Here is a 10,284-nt window from a genome sequence, read left to right on the forward strand (position 1 = left end):
TTACAAAATAAAAAAAAGACTTCGTGTAGGCGGATGCTACACTAAGGCGTTGGCACTCCTAAGCGAGTGCCTACTCGGCCTTACCGTAAAGCCGATCCTGGACTATGGGTTCCAGTTAGTACTTTTGTGACTCGGTTGTCTGTTGGAAGATAATAGTTCTGTAGGCCTTACTAGGGCATAATTTTACAATTAATTTGAAACTGGTTCAGGATTTCCATTGTATTTAGATGGACCTGTTGAAACTTTTCATGGGGATAAGGGCGGAGAGAAGTGATTTCAATTGTAGACTGCATGATTGTCTCAGACTTCGTGAATGCAGGATGATAACTGACAGTACTGGCATATCATATCTACTTGTCAATAGTTTGGCCAGGATATATATATTTGTCCTTATAACGATAAACATCCAAGATGTCCACTCCATATTTGCGTACCTCTTGAGACAGGAAAGAGAAATTGGAAAGTCTTCTTTAACCAGCTAAGTAGCCAGTATTCTATGCTTAGGAAGGTTTTGACGTACGTTTCTGGAGATGATGACCAAATGCCCAAAAAAAAAAAAAAACTATTATTTTCAGGCCACCGGAATAATTAAATTCATCTGCTGTGCAGTGTGCCTTATGCTTGTTAATTGTGTGTGTTCTATGGCCGATTTGTCGGTTTTGCTGGAAGAAAAACCCCAGTTTCTGGGTGGGGGGGGAGCTTGCTATCTACGCATGATACCGACTAACTCAGCCACGGAGTGAAAAAAGCTCATTACAGTTTTATGGTTTTTCGTACAGCAAAGAGCAAATTAACCACGGCACACACCCAACTAACAGACATTTTTATATATGGCGCCATATGGCCTCAGTTACTGGTGCACCTTAAGCCCTACAATAACAAAACGTCATTTTAGAAAGACTGTAGAACTGCCGGAACGGGTGCAGAGAAGGCAGTGATTTTGGTGAGGGGAATAAGCGGGTGCTCTTACCAAAAAAAAAAGTTTCATTTCTGCAAATTGCAACGTCTGGAAACTAGGCACCGAGGAGATCTGATTGAGGTGCTTAAGACCCTGATTCTATTGAGTAAGCACAATGTTGATGGCATCCTTCCACTTTCTCAGACTACACACACACATGTGGGAGTAAAAATTGAAACTGAAGAATGGTGGTTTCAGGACAGATGTTTCCCTTCAGGCAGAGGATAATTGATTGTTGGAACAAACTTCCATCTGTCGTTGGCAGTTTGAAGAAATTCAAAGAATACCTAGACAAATTGCTGGAGGGATGAGCAGATGATGTAGGAGGTCTTTTCATTTGACTGATGCTGAAGTTGCTTTCTTAGATCATTTTACCACTACTACACTGCTCAACAATATTAACAGAACACGAAGTAAACACAGTGCAACTTGTGCAGCACAAAATTAGGAGTGTGTAAAGTAACGATGAAATGAGGAGATAGAGAGAAACTTCGGACAAGAACGAAGGAAATAGGGGGTGTATAAATATAAACGAAAAGTTCACATCGCAGAAAACATCGCTCTAAAGGCTAAACAGCGATGAACCATTCTCGATATGAGTGTCTATACGATTCTGTGGAAAAAAATCTCATTCTTCCACCAACGCATACCTTAGCTCACCAAGTGACCGAGGAGTTGGCTGTCGGGGTGCAATGCGACGTCCAAGGGCGTTTCACAGATGTTCGATCGGATTTAAGTCTGTAATTGTGCCGGCCGTGGCAGTCGTTGGATATCTTCAGTTTCAAGATATTCCTCCACCACTTCAGCTCTGTGTGCAGTGGAGTTGTCGTGCATGAAAACAAAATCTGGGTTAACCTACCCCTAAAAATCGCACACAGGGTTCGAAGATATGTTCTCAGTACCTCTGAGCAGTTACGGTACCCCTATAAAAAACATGAAGAGGGGTACGGCCGTTAATCATTATTCTATCCCACGTAAGAACACCGCCTTCACCGTAAGTTTCCCTACCTCTGATGTTGGAGGGAAGCAGTTTGTCTCCAGATGAAATGATGTCTGGAATCTGTTTGTAGGCTAAAACGGGACTCATCAGAGAACAGAACATGTACTGTATGTTGTGACACAATACTCCCGTTACCAGCATTTCAATTACTGGCGAGTTGCGCCACAGTCGCCCTTCTGTTGCCACTTACCATCCGGGAGAGCCTTTGCTCACCTCGATGACCCGTGGTCGTCTAACACCTCGCCAGCGGTTCGTCGGTTTTCCCTTCTCGGACCACTTTCGGTAGATACTAACCACGGCTGACAGTGAACATTCCACCAGCCGTGCCATGCCGTTTCGGATATGCTCTGACCCAGTCGTCTGGCCATTACAATTTGGCCTTTGTCAAATTCGCTTAAGTCCGCTGCCTTTCCCATCTGAAGAACAAGAGTAACACTGATTAACGGAGCTCAGTATCAGATGTTTTTTATACCGTGTCCCGACCTGCGCCGTAGTTCACCTTCAGTTCCTTCGACTTGCATAACGGCTCACTGGCCATAATATTTTGGCTCATCGGTGTAGAGCAATACATCGTTTTAGCATATCAATTTTTTATATCTAAAATAAAATGAGTACTTATCCATTATTATATACAAAAGTACATCAAATCCCAACAAAGAGGACCCTCAGCCCAGGCAAGGAGTCCCCTTCTGTCCCTTCCTCTCTCGTGCCAGGGGGAAATCCTGAACTGTAGGACCGGCTCTAATTACATATTACCTTTTATTTTATTTTTAATGCGATCCTTGTGCGTTATCACTAATTTCACGATATACCTAGATTTTTCTGCTACACACTAATCTCTACAAAACCAATATTACTTGTAACATTCACTAAAATCAGGTGGTGCAAGTTCAAAATATAAGATAGTTATAAAGTCTATAGCAATTTAAAAATCTGCAAACGAAGCATCATATAGAACAAATCTTTTTATAATTGTTGGATTTTAGGTGCACATCAGCTTAGACCATATTGCGCCGTTCGCTTTTGTAAACGTAAAAATTATAGACATAAAACATAACACAAAATTATTAAAATTCGACATCACAGAAATGAAGTCACACGGAAATTCAATAAACGTAAGACGTCCGTTTTTAAGATAATAAAGCACTCAAACCTAATTTGATTTATTTCCGATTTGGAAATACGAGTATGTACATAACGGAATCAAACGTTTCTTGGTACTTTACCACTTCTTCAGTGACTGCAAAGGCACTAGTAACTAGAGTTATTATTATGTAATTTTTTTAAATTCTAATAGAATTAAACTAAAAAAAAAATATTTTTGTAAATCAAACTCCGATTTAATTCGAAGAATTTTGTTTTAAGGTTAATTTTATATAAAGCAGTAATATTAGGCGCATTATGGCTTTGCTGCCCTTGTGCCGTAAAGCTCATTAACAAACAAACAAGCAATAAAATTAATAAGCACTTACCAGCTGTCTTAAGCAAAAGATCAGTTATGTCACGAGAACTTAAATGATTTGTTTATGGATGAAACATATATATATATGCTACTGTTGTTTTCTTAATCTCATTACCAGGTGGTTTGGTGGACAAAAATTTAAGGGATTATTTTTATAGTCTAGATACCAGGGTTTACTTGTGCCTTGTGAGTAACATTATTGTAGCTATTGGCTTAATGGATCTAGGCAATACTACGCCTGGGGCAAAAGTGTTATGAGGACGCCCCCATTATATCAGGTAGTCAATCTTTCAGTAATCCCAGGGGCTCACATCTGGTGAGTATGGGCTTGGCACACCCAGGGTCCTGAGCTGGACATCATCATTCTTCTCTTTCTTGGTGATTCCTCTCTCTCAGGATAACTCATGGATTTTTTTTTTTTAATGGTGCAAGGAAGCCCGAGAATAAGCCTCGGGCTTCCTTGCACCATATGCCTAATTATAATAATAATAAATAGAGTAGCTGGGGTTGTCGACGCCCGGAGGCAACATGTCTTCCTAGCGTCCCTGCTTGAGATAGATAATTCCTTCAGTTTGCACCCCTGAAGCTCGGCGCCCTGGGGAAATTCCCTCCTGCTATGACTCTGAAACTTTTATCAATTTATAAAAATTACTATTGTAACGGTCTACGATTTGCATATATTTATCAATAAAATACTTTAAATAATACAATAAATATAACAGAACAAAAATGTCAAAAAAGAAAAAGTAATCTACAAATATTCGTTTATATCTACAGAGAATTTAATTCTATACAAACTACAAAGAGAGTACATATAACTACAAAAATATTAGAAAACCAGTAGTTTATGTTTATATATCTAGTATAAAATCTCAGAAACAAAATATTGCGAAATACTGTATAGTACTTTTAACAGTGTGCTATCATCGGCATAATTATAGATAGGATTTCCAGTCAATGGAAGAAGGTCATTAATATACAAGAAGAAAAGAGTGGGGGAAAGATCTGAACCTTGGGGGACACCGGCATTAGTGGAGAAGTTAGCAGACAGAGAGTCATCTACCATCACCCTCAGTGAGCGATCGGAGAGAAAACTGGATAACCAATTACAAAAAAAAGTTGGTAAACCATAAGATATAAGCTTGTTTAGAAGACCTTTATGCCAAACACGATCGAAAGCCTTTGAGATGTCAATAGCAACTGCTTGTGTTTCAACGAATTTTTCCATTGAATTAGTCCATAAATGGGTAACATACGCCAGAATATCACCAGTGGATCGACACTGACGGAATCCATACTGGCGATCGTTGATCAGACGGGAGGTTTCTAGGTAGTTTAAGAGTTAGCATTAGCATTAGCATTAGTAGAGGCATTTGATGCAAGAAAGCAAGCTTATGCAGCATCAGCCAAAAAAAAAAAAAAAAAAGTAACATAAATAAATAAAAATAACCACTTCCACTTCACCCCTCTGTTCGTTCGAAATACCTGTCCAGCTGAGCCTTAAACTTATTTAGGCTATCAACTTCCACGACAAGGGATGGAAGTCTGTTCCACCCACCAACCACCCGCTGGCTAAAGGCAAATTTCCGCACATCTATCCTACATCTGTCTTTCCTCAATTTGAATTTATGCCCTCTCAGGTGATTTTTCTGAGCTAGAGGAAGAATCCCATCAGCATTGAGCATGCTCAAACCATTCAAGGCTTTGTACACCTCTATCAGATCACCCCGCTGGTGCCTAGTTTCCAGACACTGTAATTTGCAAAACTTAAGCCTTTCTTCGTAAGAGAACCCCTTTGTCCCATTCACCAATCTAGTTGCCCTTCTCTGTACTCGTTCCAGCAGCTCTACATCCTTCCTGAAATGAGGCCTCCAGGCCTGTATACAGTACTCTAGGTGTGGCCTGACCATTGCCTTATACAAGGGAATAATCACCTCCTTATCCCTGCTAGAAAAATTCCTATATATCATTGACAATACACCATGAGCTACTCTTGCAGCTCGTCTGCACTGCTCAGAGAACTTCATATCTGCCTGCACCACCACCCCCAGGTCCCTTTCATTCTCTACCACTGTCAGTGTAGTACCACAGAGTTGATACGTTGCTCTGGGGTTGCTGTTTCCCATATGTAGTACTTTACATTTGTCAATGTTAAACTTCATTTGCCACCTCGAAGCCCATCTGCTCAACCTTTCCAAATCCTGTTGCAGCAGCATAGTGTCAGTAGTGTCCTTGACAACCCTGCCAACCTTCGTATCGTCTGCAAACTTGGACATTAAGCCTGATATACCATCATCAATATCATTTATAAATACAGAAAACAATAAAGGCCCCAATACTGAACCCTGAGGGACTCCACTAATAACATTAGTCCACGATGAGCAGTGTCCATTGATTACCACTCTCTGTCTTCTCCCCCTCAACCACCCCTTTATCCATAGCAGCAACTTGCCTCCAATGCCACACTGCTCCAATTTGTGCAGCAGTCTTCCATGTGCAACAGTATCAAAAGCCTTTCTAAGATCCAAGTATATAATATCAAAGTTATTCCCTGCATCCAGTTCTTTTGTGACTGCATCATAGTATCCAATCAAATTGGTCAGGCAAGACTTCCCCTTAACAAAACCATGCTGTGTCCTAGCTATAACTGAAGTCTTGTCTAGATGATCCTGCAGTGCTTCTTTCACCAGTGCCTCCATTAATTTTCCGGGAACAGAAGTTAAACTCACAGGTCTATAATTACTTGTGTCAGCCTTTGATCCCCCTTTGTGAATTGGGGTCACATTTGCACATCTCCAGTCAATGGGTACCTCCCCTGAGTCCAAGGAAGCTCTCATAATTATGGCTAAGGGTTTGCTTACCTCCTTTGCTGCCTCCTTTAATATAACTGGATAGATCCCATCCACCCCAGGTGCCTTTCTTGTGTTTATCTTCAACAATTTCTCCTCCACTTTGCTCTCAGTTATTACAAGATTCTCTAGCTTACTGCTAGAGTTGAATACACCTCTGGCATTCCCCTCGCTGAATAACTCCTCATGTGTGAATGTCGATGCAAAATATTCATTTAGTTTGTTAGCTACCCGAGCAGGGTCATCAACAGTTGACCCATCGATCTCAAGTGGACCAATCTGATTCATCCCCTTCCTTCTAGAGTTTACATAAGTAAAGAACTCTTTGCTGTTTTTCTTCGCATCCCTTGCCAAGGATCTCTCATAATCTGCCTTCGCCTGCCTAACCTCCTTTGTAACTTGGTTACAGATCAACTTGTATCTATCATAGGCATCCGTGTCACGTGTTAATTTGTATGTATCCCATGCATTTTTCTTCTCTGCCATATGCCTCATTAGTTCATCTGACAACCATTTAGGCCTAAACCTTGAACAATATTTCTTAGTTGGTATGTAAAGCCTAGTAGCTTCCACGATAAGTTCTTTGAATGCTTCCCATTTTGAATTTGCTGTTGGCAATATCATCAGTTGATCCCACTGTATAGAATTTAAATACTGTCTCAGTCCATTGTAGTCGCCTTTACGAAAGCAATACCCCTTCCCTTTACCCCTAATGGTAGTTACCTCTTTGAGTAACTCCCACTTCAGCACACTGTGATCACTGCCACCAAGTGGTTCATTTATCTGCAGATTCTTAATGCATGAAGAATCACTACTGATAATCAAATCAAGAGTATTACTCCCTCTAGTTGCCTCCCGAACATGCTGATGTAGAAAACAATCATCCAATAAATCCACAAAAGCCTTGCTACTGTGTGAGTGACCAGCCCCCAAATTCCAGTCAATATCTGGGAAATTAAAATCCCCCATTATAAGACTCTCTGATTTACTGGCCCACTCTATTTCTCCGAACAGTTTCTTATTATACTCATCAGAGTCATTAGGCCTATAGCACACTCCTACTCTCAATTTTGATCTCCCAATGCTTATGTCACACCAAACTGACTCGACACTGCACTGTCTAGCGATGTCGACTGGCTTCACTTCCTTGGATTTTATGTGTTTCTTAATTAATAGCATAACCCCTCCTCCCTTCCTATCCTGTCTATCCTTTCTGTACACATTGTACTCCCCAAATTCCAGTTCTGCATTTCTTATATCTGTGTGACACCACGTCTCTGAAATCCCCACAATATCTGCCTTTGATGTTTTGAGCAATACCTCAAATTCATCAAATTTATTTACTAAACTCCTAGCATTGGTGTACACACAAGTATACATGCACCTGTTCTTTTTCTTAGCTACCCTAACACAACCCATGTGTTTACTTGTACCCCAATGATTCCCAGCAGTCTCTGAAATATCCTGCATCTTATTTTCCAGGCTGCGGCTCATTCCAATAGAAGCAGTGCAAGAATCACTTTCACCTCTGCCAGTGGCTACTGTTAATCTATTAGTCCTTGTATCCCCCCAATCTAGCAGTTTTCCGACCCACCTAACATTGCCTCGATAGCATCAGCAAACATTCTTGCACCCTTTCTATTTAAGTGTATCCCATCCCTGTAGAAGCAGTCTCTCCTGTTAACAAGTACAGACCAGGCTGAAAAAAATTCTACCCCTTGAGCCCTGCACAATCTTTCCAGGGCCGAATTGATTGACAGGGCTCTCATCATATACTCCCTCCTATCGTGTCTGGGCAGAATTGCAGACACTTTCAATTTCAACCCTAATTCACGGCTTTTTTTCATCAGTGACCTGTACTTGTCAAGTAATTCCGCCGGTCTCCTACTCTTAATGTCATTAGTGCCAACGTGTACAACTATATCACCTTTTGTGCCCTTAAAAGATGATATCCGCTCTACAAGGTCATCAACTTTTGCCCCTGGCAGACATACCCTGGTCCTATTCCACCTATCCTTTTTACAAAGCATGTTTCCCGTTTCCCTGACAATAGAGTCACCAACAACTACTAGTTCCTTTGGGACCAGCGCATTCTGCCTTGGGGGTTGCCGCTGTGTTCCGCGATGACCAAGTGCAAGCTCTGGCATTGGTGTGGGCAGCTGAGAGCTTGATGGGCCCCTCACTTGTAATCCTTCGAGGGCATCCACCCTATCCTTCAAGCTCTCATATAGGCCCATAACAACGCTGAGTTGTCGCCTTATCTCCTTACACTCCTTGCATCGCGCACACACAAAGACATCCCCCATGGCAGTATCATGTCCCATACTTGACTGCTCCGCAAACATCAAGCAAATAGTGCATCTTACAAGGCTGTGATTCAGAGGACAACTGCCCCCCTCAGTTCTCCCCTGGGCCACAGCATTCCCATTAGCTTGAGCCCTTTGCTTAGCTGCTCTGGTTTGAGTCATGATTTAGATTTACTTTCAATAAAATTTCAATTTCTGTACAAAATTAAATCCTAAACTTGTATCCAAACACAGTTATAACGCTATATTTATGTTTCAGTAACGAGTGTTATCTACGGAATATTTACGTTTCAGTAACGAGTGTTATCTACGAAATATTTACGTTTCAGTAACGAGTGTTATCTGCGAAATCCCTTTATATAACTTTCGTATCAAGTTATGTATTAATTATTTGTTTTTACTAATTATTTATGTTACGTAACCTAAGTGGTTATATGTATAATTAATTATGTTAAATAAAATTAATTATATTACGTTTGTAATCTAAGTCGTTATATGTATTTATTTAAACGTACAATTTAACTGCTAACGAAGTTCAACTAACGCTATCTAGTACGGTATATCGTATCACAAAGGCGGGAAAATTACGAACGGTTAGCGGAGTTGAAACACGTGGAAACCTTTACCGATACTTTTATGCAATTACAAGGCCGAGTAAAGAATAAATACACCAAATTAATCAGAAAATCACAAAATAATGTTATACTACTAAATTTAAATCAAAAGTTTTAGAAAAACAATTTCAAATCAATAATTAACAAAAATCCACTTAGCGGCTTTGAAAACGACCGTCTCTAGTAGCCTCGTCATTTAGTAACTTCGTCATTTAGTAACGTCATTTAGTGAGTTGGTGGTTAATTAATTTCTCCATTACTTTAGAAAGAATAGAAGTAATTGCAATAGGACGATAATTGGATGGGAAGGATTTGTCACCCTTTTTAGAAACTGGCTGGATAAGAGCAAATTTCCTAGAAGAAGGAAAACACCTTTGGAATAAGAAAGTGAAAAAAGGCGGCAAAGAATAGGAGTAAGTTCAGGAGCACAGGTTTTGAGAACAAGTGGAGAAATACCATCAGGACCTGGAGCTTTCTTAGCATTAAGATTCGTCAAAATCCTTTTGACGGAAGACCACAGAAGGCATTGACTGGAGCGTGTTGGGAATGGTGGGAGGTGTTTTACCAAGATCATTAATACGTGAGTTGGAAGAAAAATGGGATGCAACAGGTCAGCCTTATCTTTGGCCGAAGTGAGAGCAGAACCATCTGGTTTTGACAGAGGTGGGAGCAGAGATAGGCAAAAGTTGCGGCCAATAGCTTTCGTAAGAGACCAGAATGCTTGGCTACCATTAGGGCAAGAAGCAAGTTTTCTACTCTTAGCCCGTTCAAACTCTAGTTTGGACTGATTAATAACTGCTTTATAATTGTTGTGAGCTTTGGTGTAGGCAGAAAACGAAACTGAAGAATTAGAAACAGGCCAATTACGATATCAACATTCTTCTCTTGAACAGCCTTAGCACATTTATTGGAAAACCAAGGTTTAGATAAAAGACGAGATTTTAAAGTGGAGTGTGGGATAAAGAATTCCATTCCTGCAAGAATAATTTCACTGACACAATCTGAGCAAACGTTGACATCAGAAGTTTTGAAACAGTAATCCGACCAAGGAAAAGAAGAAAAGAAATCTCGCAGGTCATCCCATTTTGCATTCTT

Source organism: Mastigoproctus giganteus, chromosome 6 (assembly GCF_048544385.1).
Source record: "Mastigoproctus giganteus isolate SK-2022 chromosome 6, ASM4854438v1, whole genome shotgun sequence".
NCBI classification, from domain to species: domain Eukaryota; kingdom Metazoa; phylum Arthropoda; class Arachnida; order Uropygi; family Thelyphonidae; genus Mastigoproctus; species Mastigoproctus giganteus.